This window comes from Eurosta solidaginis, chromosome 5, assembly GCF_040869045.1.
Source record: "Eurosta solidaginis isolate ZX-2024a chromosome 5, ASM4086904v1, whole genome shotgun sequence".
Taxonomy (NCBI): domain Eukaryota; kingdom Metazoa; phylum Arthropoda; class Insecta; order Diptera; family Tephritidae; genus Eurosta; species Eurosta solidaginis.
The window spans coordinates 151,602,545-151,615,584 of record NC_090323.1 but is presented as its reverse complement, the minus strand read 5'-3'; the positions used below and the strand labels follow the sequence as shown (position 1 = coordinate 151,615,584).

At 37.9% G+C, this 13,040-nt stretch overlaps 2 protein-coding genes across 3 annotated transcripts in view; both read left to right on the top strand.

Moving 5' to 3' along the window:
* The window catches only part of LOC137254002 (uncharacterized), a 106,955-nt gene that overhangs the window by 35,862 nt on the left and 58,053 nt on the right, over positions 1-13,040 (top strand). The gene's annotated exons all lie outside the window — the stretch shown is intronic.
* Positions 1-13,040, top strand: part of Aldh7A1 (aldehyde dehydrogenase 7 family member A1) — a 55,426-nt gene that overhangs the window by 35,888 nt on the left and 6,498 nt on the right. The window contains exon 1 of one of the 2 annotated variants that reach the window (XM_067791658.1): positions 2,318-2,436. The exons of the other annotated variant lie outside the window; for it this stretch is intronic. The gene's annotated coding sequence lies outside the window, so the exon portion shown is untranslated. Of the gene's footprint in view, positions 1-2,317; positions 2,437-13,040 lie in introns of those variants that run through there. 2 annotated transcript variants of the gene reach the window in all.

Here is a 13,040-nt window from a genome sequence, read left to right as displayed (position 1 = left end):
GTTTTATGTTTTATTAGAATAAACCAGACTCCCTGATGAAGATGTTATAAAAAAACATCGAAACGCGTAGGAGAATAAGAAAAAACAAAAGTTTTTGTGTTTTTATTTATCGGCCGAAAAGCTCCTTTTGGAAAAATTTTAAAAAAAATTTTACTTTATAACGGTGCAGTCACTTTGCAATCCGACATTTTGTTAATATTACCATACAGTTTTTTTTTGTACATACATTTTTATACTTTGTTGTATGTAATCGAATGCAAGCAATTTTGTTAAGGTGTGGCACGATTCGATTAAAAACTGTATTATATGCATGTATTTTTTTATCGAGGTCAGAAAAAATTTACAGTCTTATTTTTTTTGTATGATTTGAATTTTTTTTTGATTTGAAATAATTTTTCGTCTACCACCTGAGAAGATATGTATACCTAAACCTATACCTCATTTAATGATGAATTTATATGTAATATTTTGCGTATGTGGAGGTGAAATATAATTTTTTTGTTGTAAACACATTTAGAGCAATCCTTGTCATATACACTGTCTATTTAGGAAATTCTTGTAAAATTTAAAGCCGGAAGTTTACGAATCTTTGATTAAATTTTGTTAGTATAGATATTAAGTTTTTTTATCATTAAAATGTCTTATTGAAAGAAAGAAATTGAAATGGCTGGCTAAAATTTAATCGGTTGGGGAGGGAGAAGATGACACTAGGGTAGGTAGAAGGAGTCAGGTGGAGCAGAAGGAAAAGGGGACCAGCTTAAAGCCGAAATAATCGAGCGGTCCAAGGTAGGGTAGGCTTCTTGCGAGGTGTGTGCATCTCTACAGGAAGAGGAGATGATTGTAACATCCGCCCCGCATCAAGGTGGACAAGGGTTAAGGGCCCCGACCCCTCACACTGAGCTAGCTGGGGGCAATCCACCTTGATTGCGAAGAGGGGCGGATCCACCCTAGGTGTACGTTACATGTTTTGTCGAAATGTTCTTAGCAAACGTACGGACACTTAAGAAGGCTATATTCCCTTGCTTTGCATACTTCGATCCATATTTCTTCCACCAAAACAATTTTCGGGAGCTCGAAAAACTTATTAAAAACGTTCTTTTCTAGGCTGATATTTAGTATTAAAATATTTCCAAAGCATGGGGCTAATTTTTTTTTCTTTTTTATTTAAAATAACTATGAAGTAGTCGTATTCGTTAATATGAAATCCATCAAAATTGGAAAAATTCCTAACATTTTTCAATCTGGTAGCTTGTTTTTGTTGAAATGGAACTACCTCGATTTTTTGTATATTCCCAATGTACTTACTTTCTTTTTTTTTTAACAAACCTGTTAATTTAAAGATTAAGTGAATGCATTCATAGCCATATTAAAATATACGTTGAAGGAGCAGTCCACCCATGTGCATTGTAGATATTAATAGGGGTATTCAGGATGAAGTGAATTTTTATACACCGTTCAAACAAGTTTCAAAGTTTATTCAAAAGCTTTAAAAATTAAGAAATCACCCATATCACCTTATTAAAGCAACAATAAACTTCAATTATTTTTTTTTCAGTTTGAAACTGAATATTGCTTAATTCGTTCCTTGATTGACTTAACAAAAGGGAATTTATACATGGTGATATCAAATCAGATGAAAGCTGGGGCCCTATTCAGTAACTATGAGTTTTGAAATGTACATTTTTCTTTCATACAAATTATATGAAGAAAAAGTGTACATTTTAAAACTCACAGTTACTGAATAGGGCCCCCGGTGTCAATTTCGCTCTATTGACATCCTGTTCTATAAAATGTTTCCTGGAAAATCGCAAAAAGTAATCAGCTGATGAATAACACCCAAAGCGAATTCAGTACCAGGTGTTGTTATCGCAACAGCTGATTGCTTCTTCTTGACAATTTTGCATACAGCGCCTTTGTACGACAATACGTCAGTTAATAGAAATCAATGAAAATTTTCTTTTGTCTTGACATTCTTCTGCACGGCGAATTGCTTGAATTCGCTTTGCCACCACCTGGTATATATTCTCCTTGGATAGCACCACTTTGCAGTGAATTCGCTCTGAACCCAACTAACTATGCAAGTGAAAAATTTTCGCTTACAGCTATTTATCATGAATACCCTCAAACCCCCCTCGAATAAAGCGGTCCCATACATATTTGTAAATTCATTTTTGTATAGTTTGATTTGTCTGCTATAAATAATTGTTATCATTTCATTGATAAGAGCCACTAACTAAATTTAAACTTATCAGCGTAGTGGTCCACCGACCTATGTATATATATATATATTTATTAAAGCAAATGCGATAATTCTGCATTTAGTGCTTGAAGCAAAGCGTGTTAAAACGGTCCAGTTTTAGTCGGGGAATTGAAGTCTATAATTTTTATTTGGAAACATATACTTTCATAAACTAGATTATAAATTAGATAACAAAAGTAAGTATAAAATAATTTTGTGATAGCGTGAGTGGCTCTATACATACATATGTATGTAAATATCAGGTGGAAAATACAAAAATTATTTTGTTGGTTCTCTTATTTGTTTTTACTGGTTTTGGTACCATTTTTTTAGAACTCTGGACGTACTAGATTAGCGTTTAGAAATGAATAAAATAAAAATAATAGCACATACTAATAGTCAAAATAAAATTATAAATATAGTTTAAAGAAACTTAAAAACACGCCGTAACACAGAGGTTCGTGTCTCCGCTATTAAGCACAACTCGTTTTGTAGTGAGTTATTTAACCCCTGCCGCGAGTCTTCAATAATTGCCGCTAGATGGGTCTAACTCTCCTTTACGCGCCTAGCCTAGAGAGTTGCAAACAAGCATACATACAAGTGAAGCTAATAATAAGCGTGTTAATACGGCCTAACTTTAGTTTTTTTTACGGATAGTTCATAGGAAGTTTTATCAAGAGCTGCAATTATTTTTTTTATTTTTATTTTTACTATGACTATGCGCCAATGTGTACGACTTTCAAGCTTATACTCGATTGAAACTGGCAAACACGGAGTTTGGGTTTGATAGGAACGTTGCATGAAAGTATTTCATCAATAATTTTGGCCAACAGAGCTGGCGAACTTATGACACCCGCGCCATTAATGATGGGCTTCAAAATATGATTTGTGCATCATTATTTATTGCTTTTTTATATATATGTATATTTGTTCAAAGACACATTTTATTTGTGATATGATTCTTGTATATAGATTTATAATTCGATTGCATAAGTGTCAAATAAAAAGTGTTCGTATCTCGAGTGCTGAGCTGAATATCACTTTATCTCTGTTGCCAGTTCGAATAAGATCTATCTCAGATTTAAACAAAAAGCTCTGTCTCAGGATTCGGTTGCCGATCGCTTTATAGCGCAATAGAAAAAGCTCAAGAAAAAATTGCGAGTTCTTTCTTGTGTGTAAAACATATTTCTTGTCGAAACCAGAGCTTCCCTGTGGTTTACGCCGATCACTTTATCGGCGGCGGCGGCGGTATTTAAGGAAATCAACGTGTTGGCCATTTCGAAAGATCCGTAGTTTTTGCCTCAAGATCTCGCAGACCGTTCAAAAATGTTCAGGCGCAGCTCCTTGCGGAGAGATTGTCCCTCGTTCACTTACTCCAGAGAGGCTTCGAACCTAACCCCGGTCTTTGGAATTGGTACTGCCCCGTCTTCAGAAAAGAAATAGATATACATAAAATATGCACACTTTTGTCTGCATATCTCGTGCAAAGCGTAGTTTCACCTAGTGTTAACTCCTAATAATCGTCGCGAACACAATTTCTCTAAATCATTTGTGGCTCCTTGGCGGTCACGCACAAAGGCGACTTACGGTTGCTATTAATGTTCTATTAATACTCATGACTCTCGTGGCACAGGGCGCCTCCAGTTTTTTCGGCTGCTTTTAAGAGCTACAATTCCCGATGTGCGAACAGTAGCAATCCCGAACACCAGTCGCTACCACGCCTCCTGACCCTCACACCATATGCCAGCACAGAAGCTATAGGACTACGACTTCGAACTCATACCTTCGTCGACGTCACTTTCCTAGAAGCTCTAGGTGTAGCTACGAAGACTTTCCAACGGATGCTTTTGTCGCGCTATGCTGCCGAGCTACACCAGAGAAACACCTTGAAACGTTAGAGAGTGACTATTCGGCCAAGGATGCCGCCCTCGAAATGATAAGCAGTCTAAGTTGATGTCATTGCGTAATGGGTGAAAATCGTATAATCCTCGGCGCATCTACATAATTAAAATTTTACAAGGACCCTGCATAAAATTTTGAAAATTGAGACCAAAGTTTGCAGACTTGTATTCACAACATTGATTTCAATAGTCTTCGTTAAATCAAAACGATATTTTTTTTGAAAGTCGACCGATTTTAACTTGAAAGATGTTAACTGCTGTTTTCCGGCCTTATGATATAAGAGCCCGTTATGGATGACCGCGTATCAGTTTTCAGACTAGTTCGACTGTTCACTACATTAGGGTAGTAGCACACACGGTCATTAGTTCGACTGTCTTGGGAAAGCTTTTGCTTCACCACTTTGAGTGTTCTTGCGGAGGACAAAGCCTCACTTGGTAAATATATAAGCCTACGTATTCACATTTATAAAAGGAGTCGTAACGTGTAGGTGATATCTAAACTTGGTTGATAGGCTATAATGAATGTGATTCACTCCAAGGGACTAGTTTTGGATAGGGCCGCCATCTCTAGGAAATGTCAAAGCGGGATACTTGGGTGTTGAAGGATGAAGTGTGAAAATCAAAATTAACATTTCAGACGCTATTGTATAGTTTCGCAAATGAACAACAGATGTTTGAATGTAAACCCAAGCGATTTTTCAAACCTTTCTCATACGTACATAAATCCTCAACTTAAGTATGAGGTAAGAATCATTTGAAAGGAGTGTTTATACCCCTAGAACCTAGTAAAGGATTTGGCATCACTGATTTCGCTTATTCTTTCAGCCAATCGCAACGTAAAATAAAAAAAAATCGGCACCTTTTTGTGTAATTTGGTTTTTTTAACAACTTGAGGACAATTTGAAAACATGTTCGCCTTGGGTAATTTTATTTGAATTGATTGTTCATTATTAATTTTTTGAAAAAATATCTAAATTTATAATCTAACTCTTCTTTTAGTGTTTTGTTTAAATAATTCCGTGTTAAGCTAGCATAGAATGTGTCTGTTTTTTTAAATAACTTTTGAAAATTTAGAAAGAGTTAAATTTCGCAATTAGTTTCTTACAACTGGCAGCGATGCGCATCCGTTGATACACGTTCGATGAAATCCGACCAATTTTCGACATGAACAATAAATGGCCTAAACAGTCTTAAGCTGTAGACATTGGTGCTTTATCGGTAACCGTATCGGTAACCTTATAACAGCTGATTCGACCAACCTTATGAGAATCAATGCAATCGATTATTGGTGCCGCTAAGGTACGTCATACGGCACCAATGACTCCGGCTTTAAGCGGGAGTCATTTGTACCGTATAGCGGGAGTCATTGGTGCCGTTTGTCGTATAGCTGTAGTCGTATCCCTAACGTAATCAGCTGTTTATCGTTACGACGGCAAACCAAAAACCAATTGGTTGGCTACGATACGGTTACGACCTTAGCGGCACCAATAATCGATTGCATTGATTCCCATAAGGTTGGTCGAATCAGCTGTTATAAGGTTCCGATACGCTTACCGATAAAGCACCAATGTCTCCAGCTTATGTCGTATCGCTATAGTCGTATCCCTAACGTAATCAGCTGTTTATCGTTACGGCAGAAACCCAAAAACCAATTGGTTGGCTACGATACGGTTACGACCTTAGCGGCACCAATAATCGATTGCACTGATTCCCATAAGGTTGGTCGAATCACCTGTTATAAGATTACCGATACGCTTACCGCTTAAATTAGTAGAAAATATAGTACCGTGCCGGGCGCCGCCGCCGCCGCCGCCGCGCCGATATTTTTGACATTCGGCGGCGGTGTGCGAAAAACGACCTAAATCGGCGGCGGCAGCGGCGTTTATCTCTACTGTGCACTATGTCATAAAAACATTGAGAGGTGGATACTAATTTGCAAACGACATTTTCCTGAGCATTTTTATATAAAGTCTTCGCTTTTAATTTCGCTTCTTTTGAACGCTCTATCCCAGCCCAAAGTACTTACATATTGTACCGAATTTCTCCTCCCCTATTCAGTAACTATGAGTTTTCAAATGGATAATTTTCTTTCATAAAAAATTATATGAAGAAAAAGTGTACATTTTAAAACTCACAGTTACTGAATAAGGCCCTTGGGCACCAACCATACACGCATGTATTTATAGTGTGTAACCAGAAACGGTATAATATAGAGACATTGCATGGACGAAAAATCGTGTGAGGCAAGCTTCACAAAATTCTAGTAGGTCACATTCACCACTTACCACAGCAGAATTTGTTAAACTACCACTGTCTGTATTTGTTATTTAATAATTATTTGTACACTTTTTATTCAGCTAATGTGTTCAGAATTTTAACATTTACTCACTAAAACTCAAATCAGTGTATTTCTGTGCTTAAATTATGTTAAAAATTGTGTTAAAGTTTTTGGTGTGGTGAAAGTGACCTACTAGAATTTTGTTACGCTCCGCTGCTTTCCACCGAAGTTCGCGCATGCAATATCTTTATATTCAAAAATTTTTGCTCACACACAGATGTACATAGTTAGTCAACAGTCAAAGTATTACTCTCATATATACACGCATATGCCTATGTGTGAGTCTATAAACTACAAATAGGTATACATATATGTAGCTCAATTACTAGGGTAAACAAGTAGAACATTCTACAAGGAGAAACATCTGGAATATCCCAACGATGCAGAAAAGAGTATAAAAGCGGCAAAAGCGGAGTAGTCTGACTTGAGTTTGATTTAAACAAGATAACAGTTGTGAAGTATAAGTGTTATTCAAAGTAGTCTAATAAAGACCGTTTTGCATTATTAAATATTTGATTTATTTATTCGACAATGCGATACGAACGTAAGAAGCAAGTTGAAAATAAGCGGAGTTACAGTAAATTCGTTACAATTGGTGTCAGAAGAGGAATTTTTGAATAAATTCCGAAGATTGCGAATACATCTTGGATATGGCAAAGTTAAGTGAATTAAGGATCCATCAACTGAAAAAGGAGTTGGAGAACCGTGGATTGAATACAACCGGCAATAAGGTCGAACTTGAAGCACGGCTACGAGAGGTAATGGAGTCGGAGGGAATTAATGTGGACGATGATGTCTTTCATCCTGATGGCGACGAGACAACAACAAAAATTTAGGAGAAAACCGAAACATCGCAGACAGTTACGAGCACAGACTTTAACATGATTTTGGCGGCAATATCTGCTCAAACATCGACAGTGTCATCTCAACTGGCAGAACAGAAGACATATATGGCATCTCAAATGGAATCACAAGAAACGCGTATTTCAGAAATGTCATCTCAACCGGAAGAACAGAAGATATATATGGCATCGCAACTGGAAGAACAGAAGACATATATGATATCTCAGTTGGCTCAGCAGTTGAAAGCGCAAGAGGATCGCATATCATCGCAGTTGGAGGGTTTTAGTGAACGACAAGATAAAATGGAGGCTGAGATGGATGCTTTGAAAGATCGGATTCAGGAGTTACAATTGAACCGTCCAATCACTTCAGCGTCTACTCTGAAGGTAAAATCACCAACGTTTGATGGTTCTGTTCCTTTCCAGGTATTTAAGCTTCAATTTGAGAAGACGTCAGCAGCGAACAACTAGAATGCCGAAGATAAAGTTGCAGTATTGTTCGTGGCTTTAAAAGGACCAGCTGGTGAGATCCTACAGACCATCCCAGAGTACGAACGTAACAATTACGAAGCATTGATGGCTGCTATAGAACGAAGATACGGAAGCGAACACAGGAAACAGATATACCAAATGGAGTTGCTGAACCGCTTCCAGAGGCCTGGTGAAACATTGCAAGAGTTTGCGTCGGATATTGAAAGGCTAGCACATTTAGCGAATGCGGACGCACCCGTGGAATACACTAAAAGGGTAAAGATTCAGAGCTTTATAAATGGCATACGGGACGCCGAAACAACGAGCTACATACGCAAACCCAAAGTCAACATTCGCAGAAACGGTGTCACAAGCTCTGATTCAGGAAACAGCGTCGCTTCTGTGTAAGCCAGTTTTCAAAGCACGCCGTGTGGAAGTAGAAAGGCCAGAGTGGGTAGACGCGATATTGGAGGCGCTGAAAGGATCGCAAAAGCGGAGTAAAAAAGTTATCAAATGCTTCAAATGCGGGAAGTCCGGTCACATTGCACGTCATTGCGATCTTGGTCCTGATAGTTCCAACAATGTGGGTGGCCGTAAACGCAAAGCTGGAGGAGATGAGCAAGAGCGTGCCAGATGTAAAGATCGAGAGCTCGCTCCAGCTGTTGAATGTCCTCTGATATCTGTGTCGCAAATTGGAAGGAAATCAAGCAGTCTTACCATCACAGGGAATGTGGATGGCAAGGAGCATGTACTGACTGTAGATACGGGCGCATCTCATTCCTTGATTCGATCTGATTTAGTCAACAGGAGAGTAAAACCGTTACCTGGAGCAAGGTTGCGTACGGTCACAGGCGAGTATAACCAAGTGCAGGGAGAAGTGATATGTGAAGTCCTAATTGGGAAGGTCATGGTTCTACACAAATTCGTTGTGGTGGAGATCGTTGATGAAGTCATATTGGGAGTGGACTTCTTAGTTGACCATGACATCAGGATTGATATGCCAAGAAAGATTGTGCGCTATGAGAACCAGGATGTGCCACTTAACTTCAGTTTGGAAGAATGTTTCAGTAGTAATCGAGTACTGGTGGAGAAGACTCTACAAAGGCCACGAAAGTCAAAAGAAAAGGTTGATGGATCGAATGGGCCAAATAAAGCGAAATCAAAGGTACCTGCGAGGAAAACACTGGCATTGACAAACCCTAATGGACGCACTAAAATGACTGAAAGAATTTTCTAGAAAGAATGCAAGGGTGGTTTTAAGCCAGCGCGTACTACTGTTGTGAAGCGTCAAGACGATACTGATGATGCAAAGTCAATCCGTCAAGATCAAGCTTTGCGAAGTAGTTCTTTATTGGCCAAGCAACATAGTGTGATGGAACGGCCCAGGATAATGAGAAGTAAGACGAAACACAGGTATGACAAGAACCTTAATTCGGAAGGTTTCTTGGAGGGAGATTTGGTACTGCTATACGACCCTCACCGGCTGAAAGGTGTTCCATCCAAATATCGGTGCAGCTGGGAAGGGCTGTACAGAGTTGTGAAGAGGATCAGTGATGTCATCTACCGTATACAAACAATTGGGAAACCACGAAGAAGAAGGGTGGTTCATTTGGAGATGCTAGCAGCATTTAGATCAAGAGATTTGTCTGATCGGGACGATCAGACTTAGGTGGAGGGCAGTGTTATGAATATTAGCAAAACTAAGGGGTGCTGCTATCTCTAAGCCGATGCTAAGCAGTGACGTGAATTCACATCAATAATTCAATCATTATGTATCTACATCAGGGCTATTCAAAACTGAAAGTGCACCTGTATTAGTGAAGGGCGCAATCGTCGCGATGACCGTGCGGTTGAATCGATTTTTCATTTAGTCGCTTACTAGCATATGTATCGCGCATAATTTTTCGTACATATTTTGATACTGATCAGCCAATACCCATCACCGATTTTGCTACGCCAAGTGCCAAGCGACGACTAATTCAATTAACGACGACAGAGCGAATCATTGCGTGTGAATTGAGAGGGCACAATTTTGCTATGAAATGAATAGCCCTGATCTACATAAACGAACAATAATTGCGTCTACACATATGTACCATGTACGTATACAAGGCAGCGAAAAGATAACTCACACACAGATGTACATAGTTAGTCAACAGTCAAAGTATTACTCACATATATACACGCATATGCCTATGTGTGAGTCTATAAACTACAAATAGGTATACATATATGTAGCTAAATTACTAGGGTAAACAAGTAGAACATTCTACAAGGAGAAACATCTGGAATATCCCAACGATGCAGAAAAGAGTATAAAAGCGGCAAAAGCGGAGTAGTCTGACTTGAGTTTGATTTAAACACGATAACAGTTGTGAAGTATTAGTGTTATTCAAAGTAGTCTAATAAAGACCGTTTTGCATTATTAAATATTTGATTTATTTATTCGACAATTTAGCGATACGAACGTAAGAACGCAAGTTGAAAATAAGCGGAGTTACATTAAATTCGTTACAATACCAATGCTTTTAATTTTTCTTTAAATGTACCTTTATAAATCAGCGGCGAAAGGCGCCAAACGAATTATAGGAATTGGACGTTTGCTTGAAAAAATTGTGTTTTCATTGAATCAGCTGATTACAGTGTTGCCAATAATAACGTTAAGTAGGAGTTGTTATTATAAATCCACGTAACCATATTTTTTAATAGAAAGTTGCCAAATGAACGTATTTGTGTTTCGGGCCAAACAAATTAAACATGTAAAAAGACAAATATATTTGCACATTTAGCTTCACTTTGTCGAAAAATCCCTGCATTTACAGAATATATAAAAATCTGTCTTTTATTCCCCACGGTAATTTTTTCCGACTAAAACCCCCACGAATAGGGAATTTTCCCTACGTGTACCAACACTGGTCGGGGGAGGTATTAATAGACGCGTTTTTGCCTCGCTTCCAATAATTCGAATACTTCTCGCTTTTGAACTATTAATAACAGGACAAAACGCGTCTTTTCATTTCTCTATTCACATTTTTGGACGGGTTATTGCAGCCGACCTCGATTTCAATTCAAACTGTTTTTCGCGGATAACTTTTGAACGGGTAGAAAAACTTAGCACCCGTGTTTGCATTCTTAATACTGGAATAACTACGCGTGCTCAGATACCCCAATTCAAGACTTTTGTATAATTTTCTGCAGGACCCATATAGGTGCACTACATTTTCATACTAAATTCGTTCAAAAAAATTTACCATCACAGCAACCCTTATCTGATATTCCGCTCTTTTTTTTGTTTCCCTGCGTTGCTTTCCACGACGGCAACACCGGTAATTTTGACACTTCGTTCAGTGTCAAACGCATGTTCCACGCGGGTGTTAGAAGGTGAAAGGAATTGTTTCCTTTTCATACATATCATACTTGTAAACCTGTACAATGGACATGGGTTTGGGAGTATCTCTCTGCTGCTTGTATGCATGTGTGTACATGATGATTAATTTGTTTAAGCGCCAAATACACGACACGCACATTTCCGCGAACATTCCCGTTATGTCATGTTTCTGCGACCTTTTCTGTCGTGTATGGTGGTGTTTGCCAGTTCGCGCAAATGTTCGCCAAAAATCAAAATACTGTTCGTGCGTGTATGGCGAAATAGCTCATAATCGTAGTAATTTCTGAACGGAACAGACGTGCGCGGAAAAGTAAAATGGACAATAAAAAATTTCTGAGTGAATTTATTGAAATGTATAAATCTTTGCCATCATTGTGGCAAGTAAAAAGCAAAGATTATTGTAATAGAATTAAAAAGAATAATGATTATGCGACTTTAATCGCAATATTGCTGCAGCACAATTGTTGTCCGTATTCATCGCTGTATGAAAGAGAACTAATGTTCGGCCAAAAGTTCGTATGGTGTATGGCCAAAGCTGCGAACAAGATTGCGGAATGTTCGCGGAAATGTTCGTGTCGTGTATTTGGCGCTTTACGTACATACAAGTGTGGCAGCTTGCCTTATTGTTGTTGTGGCTTTATTGACATATTATCAGATTAGTGATGTGAGTATCAGATTAGTGATGTGAGTATCACTTAGTGTTACTAATATTCGTCACAATATATTGAAGTTATGCTGAGAAAGGCCGGTTTGAAAAAAGATAATTTGAGGTAGGGTGTTCGTAAAATAAATTCTTAAAAAGGATGGTTTTTAGAAACTTCGCTGAGATGTGGCCTATAACGAGACGACTGATATTCCACTCAGCATTCGATCTTTGATTTGGGTTGCCAAACAAACTGCACAAAAATGTATCTTGTTTGAAAAAAAACTCAAGTCATGAATTCATTGTTTTTTTTTTTTAACTCTTGATGGGACAAACTCATAAAGCAAGTTTCAAAATGTTAATAAAACCGTTATTAGAGTGATTTTGTTGAAGTTTCAAAAATTGGGAATATTTGTCCAAATTTGAAGAGTTTTTCTTCACAAAAGTTATCGAGCAGGTTTCATCAAGGCTTTCTGAATTAAAAGAGAATGGTTAAAAAATAATATAGGCAAATGAGATGACAGAGATGGCCCAGCTAAATTGCAAAGGGTTTAGCTAGATCATTACACGTGCTGCCGGAATATCTAGTTCTGTCTAAGTATCTATAAGGCATGTCTACTGTTTTCTAAATTATAGTAGATGCTGTGAGGGTATTCAGGTGCAATAGGGAAACCATAAATTTTTTGTAGAATATACTATATTGTAACGAAATTAGGGAAACTGCACTTATTTTACACCTTCTACTAATGTTCGTATCGCTAAATTGTTGAATAAATAGCTCCAATATTCAATAATGCAAAATGGTCTTTACTAGACTACTTTGAAAGTACTTCACAATAACACTTATACTTCGCAACCAATAGCGTGCTTAAATCAAACGGATTACCGACTCAGCTTGTGCTGCTTTTATACTCTCTTCCCCAAGTGTCTAGACGTTTCTTCTTCTAGAATTTTCTACTTGGTTACCAGCTAAAGGCGTGTGTATTTGTAGTGTATAGCCTCTCGCATAGCCATATGCGTGTGTATATGTGAGTATTACTTCGACTGATGACTACATCTGTATGTGAGTTATCTCCTCGTTACCTTGTATGTATGTGGGTAAATGATGATTAATGTGTTTATGTAACTTGCTTTAGTGTTTTTGTTGGTGTGCATTTACTTAGTAACAGCTTAGAGATGGTAATATTCGTCACAATATGATGCATGGGGATAAAGGTT